The sequence below is a fragment of the Aegilops tauschii genome, chromosome 2, assembly GCF_002575655.3.
Source record: "Aegilops tauschii subsp. strangulata cultivar AL8/78 chromosome 2, Aet v6.0, whole genome shotgun sequence".
Classification (NCBI taxonomy): domain Eukaryota; kingdom Viridiplantae; phylum Streptophyta; class Magnoliopsida; order Poales; family Poaceae; genus Aegilops; species Aegilops tauschii.
This window is the reverse complement of record NC_053036.3, coordinates 517,395,370-517,411,913: the sequence shown is the minus strand read 5'-3', so window position 1 is coordinate 517,411,913 and position 16,544 is coordinate 517,395,370. Positions and strand designations below refer to the sequence as shown.

General features: G+C 43.4%; 1 long non-coding RNA gene across 2 annotated transcripts; it reads left to right on the top strand.

Annotated features, from left to right (window-relative positions):
• Positions 1 to 11,609: 11,609 nt before the first annotated feature.
• On the top strand, positions 11,610 to 16,323 carry LOC109736255 (uncharacterized). Of its 2 annotated transcripts, none has more exons than XR_012203183.1 (5): positions 11,610 to 12,027; positions 12,128 to 12,492; positions 13,711 to 15,082; positions 15,171 to 15,240; positions 15,979 to 16,323. It is a non-coding gene; the product is annotated as an uncharacterized lncRNA (long non-coding RNA). The 2 variants fall into 2 exon arrangements; XR_012203182.1 differs by having other exon boundaries at positions 11,610 to 12,058.
• The last annotated feature ends 221 nt before the right edge of the window (positions 16,324 to 16,544 follow it).

Below are 16,544 nucleotides of genomic sequence, written 5' to 3'. Positions count from 1 at the left end.
TTTGATCATCTCATCAAAGCGAATGTTCCAACTCCGAGATGCTTGCACCAGCCCATAGATTGAGCGTTGGAGCTTGCATACTTTGCTAGCATTCTTAGGATCGACAAAACCTTCCGGCTGCATCATATACAACTCTTCCTTAAGGAAGCCGTTAAGGAATGCCGTTTTTGACGTCCATCTGCCATATCTCATAATCATAGTAGGCGGCAATTGCTAACATGATTCGGACGGACTTCAGCTTCGCTACGGGTGAGAAAGTCTCATCATAGTCAACCCCTTGAACTTGTCGATAACCCTTAGCGACAAGTCGAGCTTTGTAGATGGTCACATTACCATCTGCGTCCGTCTTCTTCTTAAAGATCCATTTGTTTTCTATGGCTCGCCGCTCATCGGGCAAGTCAGTCAAAGTCCATACTTTGTTTTCATACATGGATTCTATCTCGGATTTCATGGCTTCTAGCCATTTGTCGGAATCCGGGCCCGCCATCGCTTCTTCATAGTTCGAAGGTTCACCGTTGTCTAACAACATGATTTCAAGGACAGGGTTGCCGTACCACTCTGGTGCGGAACGTGTCCTTGTGGACCTACGAAGTTCAGTGGCAACTTGATCCGAAGCTTCATGATCATCATCATTAACTTCCTCCCCCGTCGGTGTAGGCACCACAGGAACATTTTCCCGCGCTGCGCTATTTTCCGACTCGGAAGGGGTGACTATCACCTCATCAAGTTCCACTTTCCTCCCACTCAATTCTTTCGAGAGAAACTCCTTCTCTAGAAAGGACCCGTTCTTGGCAACGAAGATCTTGCCTTCGGATCTGAGGTAGAAGGTGTACCCAATAGTTTCCTTAGGGTATCCTATGAAGACGCATTTTTCCGATTTGGGTTCGAGCTTTTCAGGTTGAAGTTTCTTGACATAAGCATCGCATCCCCAAACTTTTAGAAACGACAGCTTAGGTTTCTTCCCAAACCATAATTCATACGGTGTCGTCTCAACGGATTTAGACGGTGCCCTATTTAAAGTGAATGCGGCAGTCTCTAAAGCATAACCCCAAAATGAGAGCGGTAAATCAGTAAGAGACATCATAGATCGCACCATATCCAATAGAGTGCGATTACGACGTTCGGACACACCATTTCTCTGAGGTGTTCCAGGCGGCGTGAGTTGTGAAACTATTCCACATTTCCTTAAGTGTGTACCAAATTCGTGACTTAAATATTCTCCACCACGATCTGATCGTAAGAATTTTATTTTCCTGTCATGTTGATTCTCGACTTCACTCTGAAATTCCTTGAACTTTTCAAAGGTTTCAGACTTGTGTTTCATTAGGTAGACATACCCATATCTACTTAAGTCATCAGTGAGAGTGAGAACATAACGATATCCTCCGCGAGCCTCAACACTCATTGGACCACACACATCGGTATGTATGATTTCCAATAAGTTGGTTGCTCGCTCCATTGTTCCGGAGAACGGAGTCTTGGTCATCTTACCCATGAGGCATGGTTCGCACGTGTCAAATGATTCGTAATCAAGAGACTCCAAAAGTCCATCTGCATGGAGCTTCTTCATGCGCTTGACACCAATGTGACCAAGGCGGCAGTGCCACAAGTATGTGGGACTATCGTTATCAACTTTACATCTTTTGGTATTCACACTATGAACATGTGTAACATCACGTTCGAGATTTATCAAAAATAAACCATTGACCAGCGGGGCATGACCATAAAACATATCTCTCAAATAAATAGAACAACCATTATTCTCAGATTTAAATGAGTAGCCATCTCGAATTAAACGAGATCCAGATACAATGTTCATGCTCAAAGCTGGCACTAAATAACAATTATTGAGGTTTAAAACTAATCCCGTGGGTAGATGCAGAGGTAGCGTGCCGACGGCGATCACATCGACCTTGGAACCATTCCCGACGCGCATCGTCACCTCGTCCTTTGCCAGTCTCCGTTTATTCCGTAGTTCCTGTTTTGAGTTACAAATATGAGCAACCGCACCGGTATCAAATACCCAGGAGCTACTACGAGTACTGGTAAGGTACACATCAATTACTTGTATATCACATATACCTTGGGTGTTGCCGGCCTTCTTCTTGTCCGCTAAATATTTGGGGCAGTTCCGCTTCCAGTGACCACTTCCCTTGCTGTAAAAGCACTCAGTCTCGGGCTTGGGTCCATTCTTTGACTTCTTCCCGGTAACTGGCTTACCGGGCGCGGCAACTCCCTTGCCGTCCTTCTTGAAGTTCTTCTTACCCTTGCCCTTCTTGAACTTAGTGGTTTTATTCACCATCAACACTTGATGTTCTTTTCTGATCTCTACCTCAGCTGATTTCAGCATTGAATATACCTCGGGAATGGTCTTTTCCATCCCCTGCATATTGTAGTTCATCACAAAGCTCTTGTAGCTTGGTGGAAGCGACTGGAGGATTCTGTCAATGACCGCGTCATCCGGGAGATTAACTCCCAGCTGAGACAAGCGGTTGTGCAACCCAGACATTCTGAGTATGTGCTCACTAACAGAACTGTTCTCCTCCATTTTACAGCTGAAGAACTTGTCGGAGACATCATATCTCTCGACCCGGGCATGAGCTTGAAAAACCAGTTTCAGCTCCTCGAACATCTCATATGCTCCATGTTTCTCAAAACGCTTTTGGAGACCCGGTTCTAAGCTGTAAAGCATGCCGCACTGAACGAGGGAGTAATCATCAGCACGCTGCTGCCAAGCGTTCATAACGTCTTGGTTCTCAGGGATTGGTGCTTCACCTAGCGGTGCTTCTAAGACATAATCTTTCTTGGCTGCTATGAGGATGATCCTCAGGTTCCGGACCCAGTCCGTATAGTTGCTGTCATCATCTTTCAGCTTGGTTTTCTCTAGGAACGCGTTGAAATTGAGGACAACGTGGGCCATTTGATCTACAATACATAGTGTAAAGATTTAGACTAAGTTCATGATAATTAAGTTCATATAATCAAATTATTTAATGAACTCCCACTCAGATAGACATCCCTCTAGTTATCTAAGTGAAACATGATCCGAACTCAACTAGGCCGTGTCCGATCATCACGTGAGACGGACTAGTCAAGATCGGTGAACATCTCCATGTTGATCGTATCTTCTATACGACTCATGCTCGACCTTTCGGTCCTCCGTGTTCCGAGGCCATGTCTGTACATGCTAGGCTCGTCAAGTCAACCTAAGTGTATTGCGTGTGTTCCGAGGCCATGTCTGTACATGCTAGGCTCGTCAACACCCGTTGTATGCGAACGTAAGAATCTATCACACCCGATCATCACGTGGTGCTTCGAAACGACGAACCTTCGCAACGGTGCACAGTTAGGGTGAACACTTTCTTGAAATTATTATAAGGGATCATCCTACTTGCTACCGTCATACTAAGCAAATAAGATGCAAAAACATGATAAACATCACATGCAATCAAATAGTGACATGATATGGCCAATATCATCATGCTCCTTTGATCTCCATCTTCGGGGCACCATGATCATCTTTGTCACCGGCATGACACCATGATCTCCATCATCATGATCTCCATCATTGTGTCTTCATGAAGTTGTCACGCCAACGATTACTTCTACTTCTATGGCTAACCGTTTAGCAACAAAGTAAAGTAAATTACATGGCGTTATTCAATGACACGCAGGTCATGCAAAATAATAAAGACAACTCCTATGGCTCCTGCCGGTTGTCATACTCATCGACATGCAAGTCGTGATTCCTATTACAAGAATATGATCAATCTCATACATCACATATATCATTCATCACATCTTCTGGCCATATCATATCACATATATCACTTGCTGCAAAAACAAGTTAGACGTCCTCTAATTGTTGTTGCAAGTTTTTACGTGGTTTGTAGGTTTCTAGCAAGAACGATTTCTTACCTACGTATGACCACAACGTGATTTGCCAATTTCTATTTACCCTTCATAAGGACCCTTTTCATCGAATCCGTTCCGACTAAAGTAGGAGAGACAGACACCCGCTAGCCACCTTATGCAACTAGTGCATGTCAGTCGGTGGAACCTGTCTCACGTAAGCGTACGTGTAAGGTCGGTCCGGGCCGCTTCATCCTACAATGCCGCCGAAACAAGAAACGACTAGTAGCGGCAAGAAGAATTGGCAACATCAACGCCCACAACTTCTTTGTGTTCTACTCGTGCATAGTAACTACGCATAGGCCTGGCTCATGATGCCACCGTTGGGAATCGTAGCATAATTTAAAATTTTCCTACGCTCACCAAGATGCATCTATGGAGTCTACTAGCAACGAGGGGAAAGGAGTGGATCTACATACCCTTGTAGATCGCGAGCGGAAGCGTTCCAATGAACGTGGATGACGGAGTCGTACTCGCCGTGATCCAAATCACCGATGACCGAGTGCCGAACGGACGGCACCTCCGCGTTCAACACACGTACGGTGCAGCGACGTCTCCTCCTTCTTGATCCAGCAAGGGGGAAGGAGAGGTTGATGGAGATCCAACAGCACGACGGCGTGGTGGTGGATGTAGCGGGTCTCCGGCAGGGCTTCGCCGAGCTTCTGCGAGAGAGAGAGAGGTGTTGCAGGGGAGGAGGGAGGCGCCCAAGGCTTAGATGATGCTGCCCTCCCTTCCCCCCACTATATATAGGGCCAAGGGAGAGGGGGGGCGCAGCCTTGCCCCTTCCTTCAAGGAAGGGTGCGGCCAGGGGGGAGTCCTTCCCCCCCAAGGCACCTCGGAGGTGCCTTCCCCCTTTACGACTCTCCCTTCTTTCTTATCTCTTGCGCATGGGCCTATTGGGGCTGGTGCCCTTGGCCCATATAGGCCAAGGCGCACCCCTTACAGCCCATGTGGCCCCCCGGGGCTGGTGGACCCCCTTGGTGGACCCCCGGACCCCTTTCGGCACTCCCGGTACAATACCGATAAAGCGCGAAACTTTTCCGGCGACCAAAATAAGACTTCCCATATATAAATCTTTACCTCCGGACCATTCCGGAACCTCTCGTGACGTCCGGGATCTCATCCGGGACTCCGAACAACTTTCGGGTTTCCGCATACATATATCTCTACAACCCTAGCGTCACCGGACCTTAAGTGTGTAGACCCTACGGGTTCGGGAGACATGCAGACATGACCGAGACGCCTCTCCGGTCAATAACCAACAGCGGGATCTGGATACCCATGTTGGCTCCCACATGTTCCACGATGATATCATCGGGTGAACCACGGTGTCGAGGATTCAATCAATCCGTATGCAATTCCCTTTGTCAATCGGTATGTTACTTGCCCGAGATTCGATCGTCGGTATCCCAATACCTTGTTCAATCTCGTTACCGGCAAGTCTCTTTACTCGTACCGCAATGCATGATCCCGTGACTAACGCCTTAGTCATATTGAGCTCATTATGATGATGCATTACCGAGTGGGCCCAGAGATACCTCTCCGTCACACGGAGTGACAAATCCCAGTCTCGATCCGTGCCAACCCAACAGACACTTTCGGAGATACCCGTAATGCACCTTTATAGTCACCCAGTTACGTTGTGACGTTTGGCACACCCAAAGCACTCCTACGGTATCCGGGAGTTGCACGATCTCATGGTCTAAGGAAAAGATACTTGACATTGGAAAAGCTCTAGCAAACGAAACTACACGATCTTTTATGCTATGCTTAAGTTGGGTCTTGTCCATCACATCATTCTCCTAATGATGTGATCCCGTTATCAATGACATCCTATGTCCATAGTCAGGAAACCATGACTATCTGTTGATCAACGAGCTAGTCAACTAGAGGCTTACTAGGGACAGGTTGTGGTCTATGTATTCACACATGTATTACGATTTCCGGACAATACAATTATAGCATGAATAAAAGACCATTATCATGAACACAGAAATATAATAATAACCATTTATTATTGCCTCTAGGGCATATTTCCAACAATTTGGAAGCAGGGTGATGTGACGACGGCCGACTGACTCCTCCCCCCACCCTCTCTCTCTTGCACAAAATTACCAATCCCTCTCTCCCCCGCAGAAAATTGGCAATCCCTCAACCCACGAGATCCTTCCCCTCTCGTCCATGTTTTTCCAGCTCTCTCATCAAACATCTTGTCTCTTCTCCTTCCACGTATACAGAATCCATATGCACACGCATCTCATGTATGTTACATGTATCCATCTTTCTCACAGACCTAACTTCTTCCTCTCTCTTTCTCTCTCTATCTCTCTCTCTCTGTCTCGTTAGGTTTGTCTCCTACTCTCTCGTCCACATACATACAATCTTTCCCGCCCTATCTGCTCCATCTTCAAAAGCTCTCTCTACACGTTTCATTCACACATTGGGATATGTCAAAATGTTGCTTCTATAATGGCTGATGTAGAGTTATGGTTGTTTTTGTTGCATCCTACAAAGTAATAACTATGAAATGCATTTAGATTCTCATTTGATTGGGATTATGTGAGTTTGAGCATGTTGTGAAGTACTATAGACCTTGTATACATCTTGGGATTCGACAATGATTGTAACTATTGAATTGTATAGACCATTACATTCGAAGTCAATAGCCTAATATATTTATTTCACAATTTCAACAAATGATTAGTTCACTACAAACTAAGAAAACAAATGTGTATTCCCTCCATTTTTATTTAAGTCCGCGTATTAGCATTGGTCAAAGTCAAGTTTTGTAAACTCTCAGAAAGCTTATAACAAAAAATATGAACATATACAATAACAAATAAATACCATTAGATTCATTATTGAATGTACTTTCACATCATACATATTTGTTATGGTAAATGTTTATATTTTTCTATAAACTTGGTAAAACTTTAGGAAGTTTGACTTCGGTCAAACCTAATATGCAGAGTTTACTACTACTACTCGCTAGTTGCTTAGCCGAATCACTCAACACGCCACACGGGGAGTCCAGTGTCACAAAATTTTGAGGTCGGCGGGAAAATCTCCCGCGACCCTGATTCGAGCAGTGGGAAGTTACCATCATAGCCTTCGGAACAGGCCTACGGATGACGCTTGGTAGGGGGCTGTTTTCATAAATTCAGGTTCACCCTACCCAGCCAACCCCACCCCGGCACCCAGAGTAGTACACCTGAATACTCCCCATTTTCTATCCCCACCGCAAAATAGACTTCTCCACGGCACCGCAGCCTTCGTGCTCCTCCCCTTTACATCGGCGCACTCATCCACCGCAGTGCATCTGCCTCATCGACGACCTCGTACGCCGCCCTGGAGCCGGTCCACCGTCGTCGTCGTACACAGAGCCTCTTCCCCAGCATCGTCTTCCACGGTCTCGGATCTGCTTCCCGGAAGCCGACGCCAAGCGCAGAAGTACCACCGTCGTGGACAATGAACTGACTCCCGTTAACGACCATGACTCACAGAGGCCGCCGCGACCATCGTTCTCCTCCTCGATTGGTAATGTGTGTATTGAATCACTTAGCAGTACATGTGCAGTTCCAATTTTGTTCATACCTACCCTTCAAATTTCCTGGGTGCTATTGTTCTCGTAAAAGTAATTGGTTATAGCCTCCATTGTCCAACAGAATATCAGCTTGTAATTGTGTGTCGCTCCTGTATCGCGCTGTGCTTGGGTAGGTTTTTCATCTGCAACCAGTAGTGTGGCAAATGATGGAAAGGTTTTTAGAACTAGCAAGATGCCCATGCGTTGCACGCATCAAGATGCATTTGTATGAGTAGTTTATCTTGTGGGAGAAAAGGATGAACGAGGGAAGGCCTTATTTGCAAATCTGGAGAGGCACTACAAGAAATATGTCAACTAGTGACCTTCTGTCAGTGACCCTGGAAGAATTGGTCATAGATCTATGACCATTTCAGACCAATTGGTCAAAAGTTGTTCGGGGGGCTCCAAACCCTAAACTATAACGACCATTTTGGTTAGAAAGGTCATAATTTCCTTACACGAAATGGTCATAAAGCAGATAGCACTGGTCCCCTGGCTTATTTCTAGCTGATCATGACCAATATAGATGGTCATAACCTTGTAAATTGTGGTGGGTTGCTATGACTAGGCGCCACCTCATCAGTTTTGCCTATGTGTCATGTCCATGTGGCAATTTTTGCCCCAGGTTGTGAAGCAACCTATATTTCTGTCATTCCCAAAATTCCCAAAAAAATCTCATAAATTCTTTGGGTCATATCTTCGTCAAATATGTAAAAAACCTTCCCTGCCTAGTTCAAAAATAATTCAACAATATTCATTTTCCTATTCTGTTCAGAATAACACTTTGAGAAGGAAGTACCACTTTGGCATGTCCAAATAGTATCCATTTTCTGCGGTGCTTTCCTATGCCCAAATAACCATCCTCCACCAAATGCCAGCTCAATCCATTCATTATTTTAGCCCAGCTTCAACATTTGTATTTATGTCTAGTGTGGTACTTTGCAAAGCAAAGTACCACCTAGGCTCCTCCTTTTGAGATGAAAATTGTTGAAGACGGTCTTCTTAATAACTGATCATCCTCAGCCAAAACTCACGCCCATTAGCCATGTACATTTCATGTACTGCTAATCAAACACTTGGCTGCTAATTCATGTTTGAGCATCGATCGGTCTCCTCGTGAGAATCTTATGTTGTAATTTTCTTCCTAGCACCTACCCTGGGAGTGCCCAACCCACTAGACATGCCTAGGCCGCCCAGAACACATGGCAACACCACGGTCACGCAGTGACCACGCGGCAGGCATGCGAGTTTACGCGCTCTAGAGTTGGGGCCCCCGGCCACCGCCTAAACCTCGACGTATCGCCACCAAATCATGTATTTATGATTAAATAGGTTCTTTTGTAACTAGAAATGATTTTTGGAAAAAATAAATAGCAAACTATGAGGCAGCTGCAGTTCAAATTTGACCCGCTTCCAGCTGAATCGGCGGAAATTTGTCTTTTTCATGAGAGGTGGATCAAAACTATTTACACCCAACCATTTTGTCAAGTGTGCATTAAATATGTCCTAGTATTTTAGAAAATTGATTTGGTCCAATTTTGCAACAATTATTTGGGAGGTCCTTCCCAAAAAAACCTCCTTTTGGGCACTCGAAAATTGGAAAATGGTTTTTTCGTCCAAAGAAAATGAAAACTTTCTTAGGCTACATTGTTTGCCATTCCAATATGCATCCTTGTGCACAATATTAGATCATTTGAACAAACTATGCCATGAATGTGGCCATAAGATTGATCATTTGGCTTGAAAGCCATTGATCTCCACACGTGATAGCTCGTTTCTGAGAACACATTTTTAAAATAATTGCCGTATTTCAAGTTTGTTATTTTTCTGGGAACTTGGCCACATATAGTGACACAATGCGAAGGTTTCGCAATTTTTTTGTTTTTTTTTGAATTTATTATGCCTGTTTCAAAATGCGGTCAAAACGGCGGGAATGACCGTTCCTAGCTAGTGGTTGAATCTTGGAATTTTTTTAGTGTTTCTCTGATTAAATAGATACTTATGTACATAGAAATGATTTTTGGAAAAAATAAAGAGCAAACTATAAGGCAGTTACAGTTCAAATTTGACCCGCTTCCAACTCAATCGGCGGAAATTTGTCATTTTCACGAGAGGTGGATCAAAACTTTTTACACCCAACCATTTGGTCAATTGTGCATTAAATATGGCCTAGTATTTTAGAAAAATGATTTGGTACAATTTTGCAACAAATATATGGTAGCTCCTTCACACAAAAAAACTCATTTTGGGCACTCGAAAAATGGAAAATGGTTTTTTCGTCCAAAGAAAATGAAAACTTCCTTAGGCAACATTGTTTGCCATTCCAATATGCACCCTTGTGCACAATATGAGATCATTTGAAAAAACTATGCCATGAATGTGGCCATAAGATTGACCATTTGGCTTGAAAGCCATGAAGCTTCACACATGATAACTAATTTCTGAGAACACTTTTTTAAAATAATCACCGTATTACAAGTTTATTATTTTTTCTGGTAACTTGATCACATGTAATGACACAATGCGAAGGTTTTCAATTTTTTTGATTCGTTTTTGAATTTTTTATGCCCGTTTCAAAATGCGGTCAAAACGGCGGGCTTGACCGTTCCTAGCTAGTGGTTGAATTTTGGAAAACTTTTGATGTTTCTCTGATTAAATAGATACTTATGTACCTATAAATGATTTTTGGAAAAAATAAAGAGCAAACTACGAGGCAGTTGCAGTTCAAATTTGACCCGCTTCCTACTGAATTGGCGGGAATTTGTCTTTTGACACCCAACCATTTGGTCAATTGTGCATTAAATATGGCCTGGTATTTTAGAAAATTTATTTGGTCCAATTTTGCAACAATTATTTGGTAGGTCCTTCACAAAAAAACTCATTTTGGGCACTATTTTTTCGTCTAAAGAAGATGAAAACTTCCTTAGGCAACATTGTTTGGAATTCGAAGATGCACCCTTGTGCACAATATGAGATAATTTGAACAAACTATGCCATATATGTGGCCATAAGATTGATCATTTGGCTTGAAAGCCGTGAATATTCACGCATGGTAGCTCATTTCTAAGAACACTTTTTAAAAATAATTGCCGTATTACAAGTTTATTATTTTTCCTGGAAACTTGGTCACATATGATGGCACAATGTGAAGGTTTTCCAATTTTTTGATTTTTTTTGAATTTTTTATGCCCGTTTCAAAATGCGGTCAAAACGGCGGGCTTGACCGTTCCTAGCTAGTGGTTGAATCTTGGAAAACTTTTGATGTTTCTCTGATTAAATAGATACTTATGTACCTAGAAATGTTTTTTGGAAAAAATAAAGAGCAAACTATGAGGCAACTGCAGTTCAAATTTGACCCGCTTCCAGCTGAATCGGCGGAAATTTGTCTTTTTCACCGGAGGTGGATCGAATCTTTTGACACCCAACCATTTGATCAATTGTGCATTAAATATGGCCTAATATTTTAGAAAATAAATTTGGTCCAAATTTGTAACAAATATATGATAGGTCCTTCACAAAAGAACTCATTTTGGACACTCGAAAAATGGAAAATGAATTTTTCGTTATTCGAGGGAATAACACTACTACTTACTAGGAAACTTTAAAACATTGTCATTCAAAGTGAAGGAAACTTATCACCCGGCGTCGTGGTGTTGCGTTGGATCTCACGCTGCAATGGAGCTTCGCCGGGCGCCGTGGTGCTGCGTTGGAGCTCTTGGCGTGCCGTTGAGAGCTGGAATAGAGGTTCGTGGGGATGTCATCGGTGTTGCGTTGAAGCTTTTTCACGCTCGGTGTTGTCGTGACATATTGATGTGATCAAATGATCACCAATGCGCAGATCGGGCGTCTTCTAGAGGGATGATTTCTAGACAAAATCATCTGGCCGACACGCAGCGCCTATTGTTAATCGATTACGACCAATGTAGATGGTCATAACATCATGGAAACATGTTCTTCGTTCCGATTGGTTTATAGGCATGTCACGCGGATCAAGCATCATAGATTGTCGGATACTGCCAGATCCAATTGCCCACACCCCCTCTCCCTCTCACCCACCCACCGCGAGGTACCCTAAAAAACAAAACAAAAACCACCGCGAGCTCCTCTCTCCCCCGTGCAGCGAACCCTAGCACCTCTCTCCCCCGCACACCACTCCTCCTCCCTTCCAGATCGCAGCCGCCACCTCCTCCTTTCTAGATCGACGCCTCCACCTCCCTCCGGCCGAGCTCCCCGCCGTCCATGGCCTTCCCCACGCCCTCCTCCTCTCTCCCATCCCCTTCCCTCACCGCGAGCCCTTCTCCCCCGCGAGCCCTCTCTCTCTCCCTCTCGCGACTCCTCTGCTCCACTCGATTCCGGCGAGTTGAGGCGGCTCTCGCCGGCGCGCAGCACACCCCGGGCTCCCCTCATGCAGCTCTTCCCCCCTCCCGTCAGATCCGTCTCTCGCACCCTCTAGTGCAAGCCCGCAACATCACCCGTGGCTAGGGTTTCGGCCGCCACTTTAACTTCATCGGGATCTGCCACATGCGACGACGGTGAGGCCAGAGGTGGCTGGATCTAGCACCGGTAAGCCCCGCCCCTCCTTCTTCGTGCAGCATCTCCTCACCTCACCTCGTCTCATGCTCCTTTTTGTAGATATGCGTTCGCCGTGTTCCTGGTCTCCGGCTATGGTGAGGGGCGGGAGCATGCGCCGGAGTTCACCTCCTCCGGGCGGGCGGGCGGGCTGGGTGGCCTCCTCCTCCGGGAGGCGGCCGGGAGCACTGGGCCTGGACCACGGACACCCCGAGCCGCCGGACCCGGATCACAGACGCCGGCATCGTCTTCTCCGACTCAGACTAGGGCACCGCTGCTCCCGTCTCCAGTCCCTTGCCATTAGAGCACGGACGCCACTGCTACCGCCTCCAGTCCTGACAGGTGACAGCCGATGCCCTCATCTCCTTCGGCACTGGTTGTCCCTGTTTCCAGTGCCGATCCTGGCCTCGTGGGTGGTGGCCTCATGGGTGAGTTCTTGGAGAATCATTGCTTCCCGGTTTCCGCTTATACACTGAATCTCTGAACTTGTTGTCCATGTTATAGTCCGTGCTTGCTTGCACAACTTTGTATTATCAAAATAGAGTGCGTGCTTGCTTGCTGTCCATTCAACAAGGGAATCGGGCGGGTTAGTTTGGTTTATTTGGTTCTGTTGTTGCTTTGGGCTAGTTTGGTACGTATGGGTTCAAATGGGTGCTTTATAGGAACGGATTGGATTGGTCTATGTTGAACAGAAAATCGAACTGGGCTGGGGTGGTTTGGTTTGATGCCGTACAAACTGAAATGGTCTGAACCCGGGGGTTCAACCGGCACTGCCACACCAATCGCAACCCACACGAACAAACTAATCCCAACGCTCAAGTGTTTCTCTGTGTTGAGAGTGGATGTGTTGACGCCCAGGATATGTTAGTACTGTAACCTGTAAGTTGTAAGCTGTAACTGATGTAATCCTGACGTAATGAAAATTGCTTTGAGGATCTGTCAATTATACAGAGCTCTCCATGCCCAAGATGAGAAATTCTTGCTGTCAATCTGTTTGATGCCATCATTTTCTTACCATCATATTATATGTGCCGCTCAACATTCAAACTGCTTTAACCTGTACTAGTATTCAGTTTGTACCTCATCTAGCACACTGCCTAAAATTGCCACTATTCTTTCAATGAAATTAGTAGAATTACCTTGTGATTCCTCTGTTTGCTTCATATTATGGTTGCTCTACTGCTAGTGTCTTACTAGCTTGTTCTGACTCATCGTGTTCCCGCTTGTAGTTGATTTTCCATGTGCCTAAGTATATGGGTAGTAAACGTGCAAGCAAACATTTGAACTCAAACCCATCCATGCTATGTACTATACTATACTGAAGAAGTAATGTAGATGAATATATATGCAGTTTTTGAAACTATCCTCTAATCTGTGCTCGTTTTTACAGTTTGGTGCTACAGTTTAAACCATTATCTAATATGTGCCTTATCTACAAATTTTGGCATGAAATTAAATCTGGCTGCTTGTTTACATTCAAAGTCCATATATATCATGCTGAAATCAATGAACACCATATATAGAGAACTAGTACTAATTTATGTTCTGAACATGCATGGTTTGAAATGTCTAAATCAAAGTCATCTTGTATTGTTTCTGGTTGATTTTGCTGTGCTGACTGCTCACAACAAATATATATCTTTCAGACTCGATACATAAAGGACCGCAAGAGATTATATGGCAGGATACTGGACAGTAAAAGTGTCAAGTCCTCCATTCAAGCAAAGTCCAAGTATCGGTCCGAGATGGAGTAGTTTCTCCTGCCTGTGCAATGTTCTTTCCAGCATCTCAGCTGTGTACTCTAATTACTGGAGTATTCTGTAGATTATTTTCAATTAAATTAGTCCAGAGATGAGTCTTTTCCATTAACTAAATCTAAATGAAACATTAGATGAAACTTGACAGAGATTATTTAAATATTGCAGTAACTATTTGACACAAATATTGTCATGCATCAGCAGTAGCATTAGATGAAACTTTTATAGTAGGACTTGCTGTTACAGTGGGACTTATCTCTGTAATTTAGCCAAACTTCATGTCACCATGCGAATAATGTTTTTGCTCAGAATTATTTTCTGTTTGTGTGGTGCTAAACTGCCAATAGAAGACGAGATGTCTTGTTGAACAACGCCGCAATTGCATTGTTGTATGTTATTTAGGGGTTGTCCCAGTTGCATAAGACCTGGAGTAAGAATAGGTCTAGTACTAATTTTGTGTCTGTGGGCATGTACATGTGCACTTGGGCCTTCTATATACACATAATTCAAAGCATATTTTACTGTGCATTTTGTATCTTTGCTCAGTACAGAATGTATTGCAAGTGTTGTTCATTATTTTTTCCTTTTGTCTAAATATATCACAAAAAGTTATGTATGGAGTAGTGATTGTCTAATGTCCTCTTAGGTTACCAAATGGATGAAGCAAAATCTTGTGTGACCCCGTAGCGTAGCACGAGCATCCTACTAGTTAGTATGATATGTATGTGTTAGGTTTGTCCAGTCCATCAATGTCGGTAAATGTGTTGTGGTCTATGAATGTGTATAGATTTTTTTAATTTTGTTGGCTGTTGCAACACTTGGATTATTTATTAATATAACCCAGCAGCGATGCTTCCATTTTAACACATGTACTAGTGTGCTAAACTACTACTGTACCTGCTTCTTCTTAGCCTGAGTAGTACATCAGGCTTGTATTAACTTGTGTTAATTGTATTAACTTGTAGCCTAGTCACTGCAGTCATCTTGTGCTTTTATCTTCTTTGTGATGTCATGTGCCTTTGAGTCTACTTATTGAAGACCTTATGCTCATATATCTTTTTAGTCCCTCTATTTCCATAAATGTGACACTGTTTTGTTTCTAACTACTTGACACATACAAGTTTGAGGGCATTATCCTAAACTCCTGCTATGATCTCTATGTTCTATTTTGTCTGTTTATACAAGTGTTTATGGGGTGCTAAATCTGATGTGAATGGCGTCAAGGATCAGAATATTCAGTTTTTGTTTTACTTCAGTTCATGTTGAGTTCCATAACAGAACTGCTTGATGTTGTTACCTATGGAAATCTCCTTAGTGTTCTTAAAGCAGCCTTATTTAATCTTCTTCAGGTTTTCAAGGGGGTTTTGTTTATGATAGCCATGGAGCAGGAAAAACCGACGTGCTACTAAAGCTAAAATGGTACTGATTCTGATTCTCGTATCATTTCGTGAACGAAATTTGTGTCTTGGCAATCCTTGATGGATGCTAGTCATGGTGTGTAGTATAGCTAATTCTTTACTTATCTTTATAACATTCAAGAGCTCTTTAGTCCTGCCAGGACAAGGTTTGATGGAAATTCGTTGGAGCCTTTCATTGTTTCCTTGCTTGATGCAGCAGATTCGTACCTGCTATGTTTGTGCTTGCTTAGTTTAGCTATTGTATTCGTGATTTGTTATTTTGGGGTGAGATGTGGTCTGTGTCTAATTGTTGTGTAGAGATGCATGTGCTTGGAGCCTTGCTGTATATCTTTGTATCGCCTTCTTTGCAAGCTACCCGTTTTGTTTACCTTTTGTATAGTCCCAAAAAGGTTTTTAGGTTTTATAGCAAAGCTGAAGCCTATTGTGTTCATATGTTTCACTGAGGAAAACTTCAAATCTTAGTCTGTAGAGAAAATGCTTTGTGTCACATGCTCAACACACTTTGAACTATACGCCTGGTCCAGTTTTAGAGAAAATTGGGTTCAGTTTTAGAGAAAAATGCTCCTGGTTGTTTAACACACTTATTGAACTAATCAGGCTACCGACTAACTACCATCAGTATCCACCAAACGGTTGTGGAAATAACTTTTGCTGATAATCCTTTGTTTTAAACAAGTACTAATATTTTGGTAGGACAAGAAGTTTCAAATTCTTATGCTGGTTTATGTTCTCTTTTTAGGTTATGAGAAGATATGCTGCTGGAAAGACGCTCTTAGCAAACTGGAAGGGCTGCAACCAAATCCAATCGACAACATGGCAGTGGTCTCCGAATATCTAAGCTAGTGATCATATTTTCAGCGATTCCTTTTCTGTTTGGCCTTCTTGTAGGTAGTGTACATTAGTTGTCTGTTGGAGTTGTGATGGAAGTATATCTTTTTTGTTGCTTCGCTGTCGTTTGATATAGATGGCATTCTTCTAGTTGCTGCTGCTTATGTATAGATAATCTGATGAAGATGTACATATGATATATGATTGTACGGCGAAACAAATATTGCTTTGATAGCAAAATAAAAAAACTCATCTATTTCTCTGTTGTTCAGTCCTATGAATTAGTGGGCTGAAAATATTGATGGGCTGGAAGAGGCTTTGGCCCAAAAAATGCTGGACAAAGATGAGAAAAAAGTCTTAAAAATAGAAAATGGACCGCAAAAAGGAGAAAATGGAAAAGGCTTAGAAATCAAAAAAGGCCAAATTGTTGGGCTAGGCCCATGTAGCTAGCAAAAATTAACACGGAAAAAACATAAA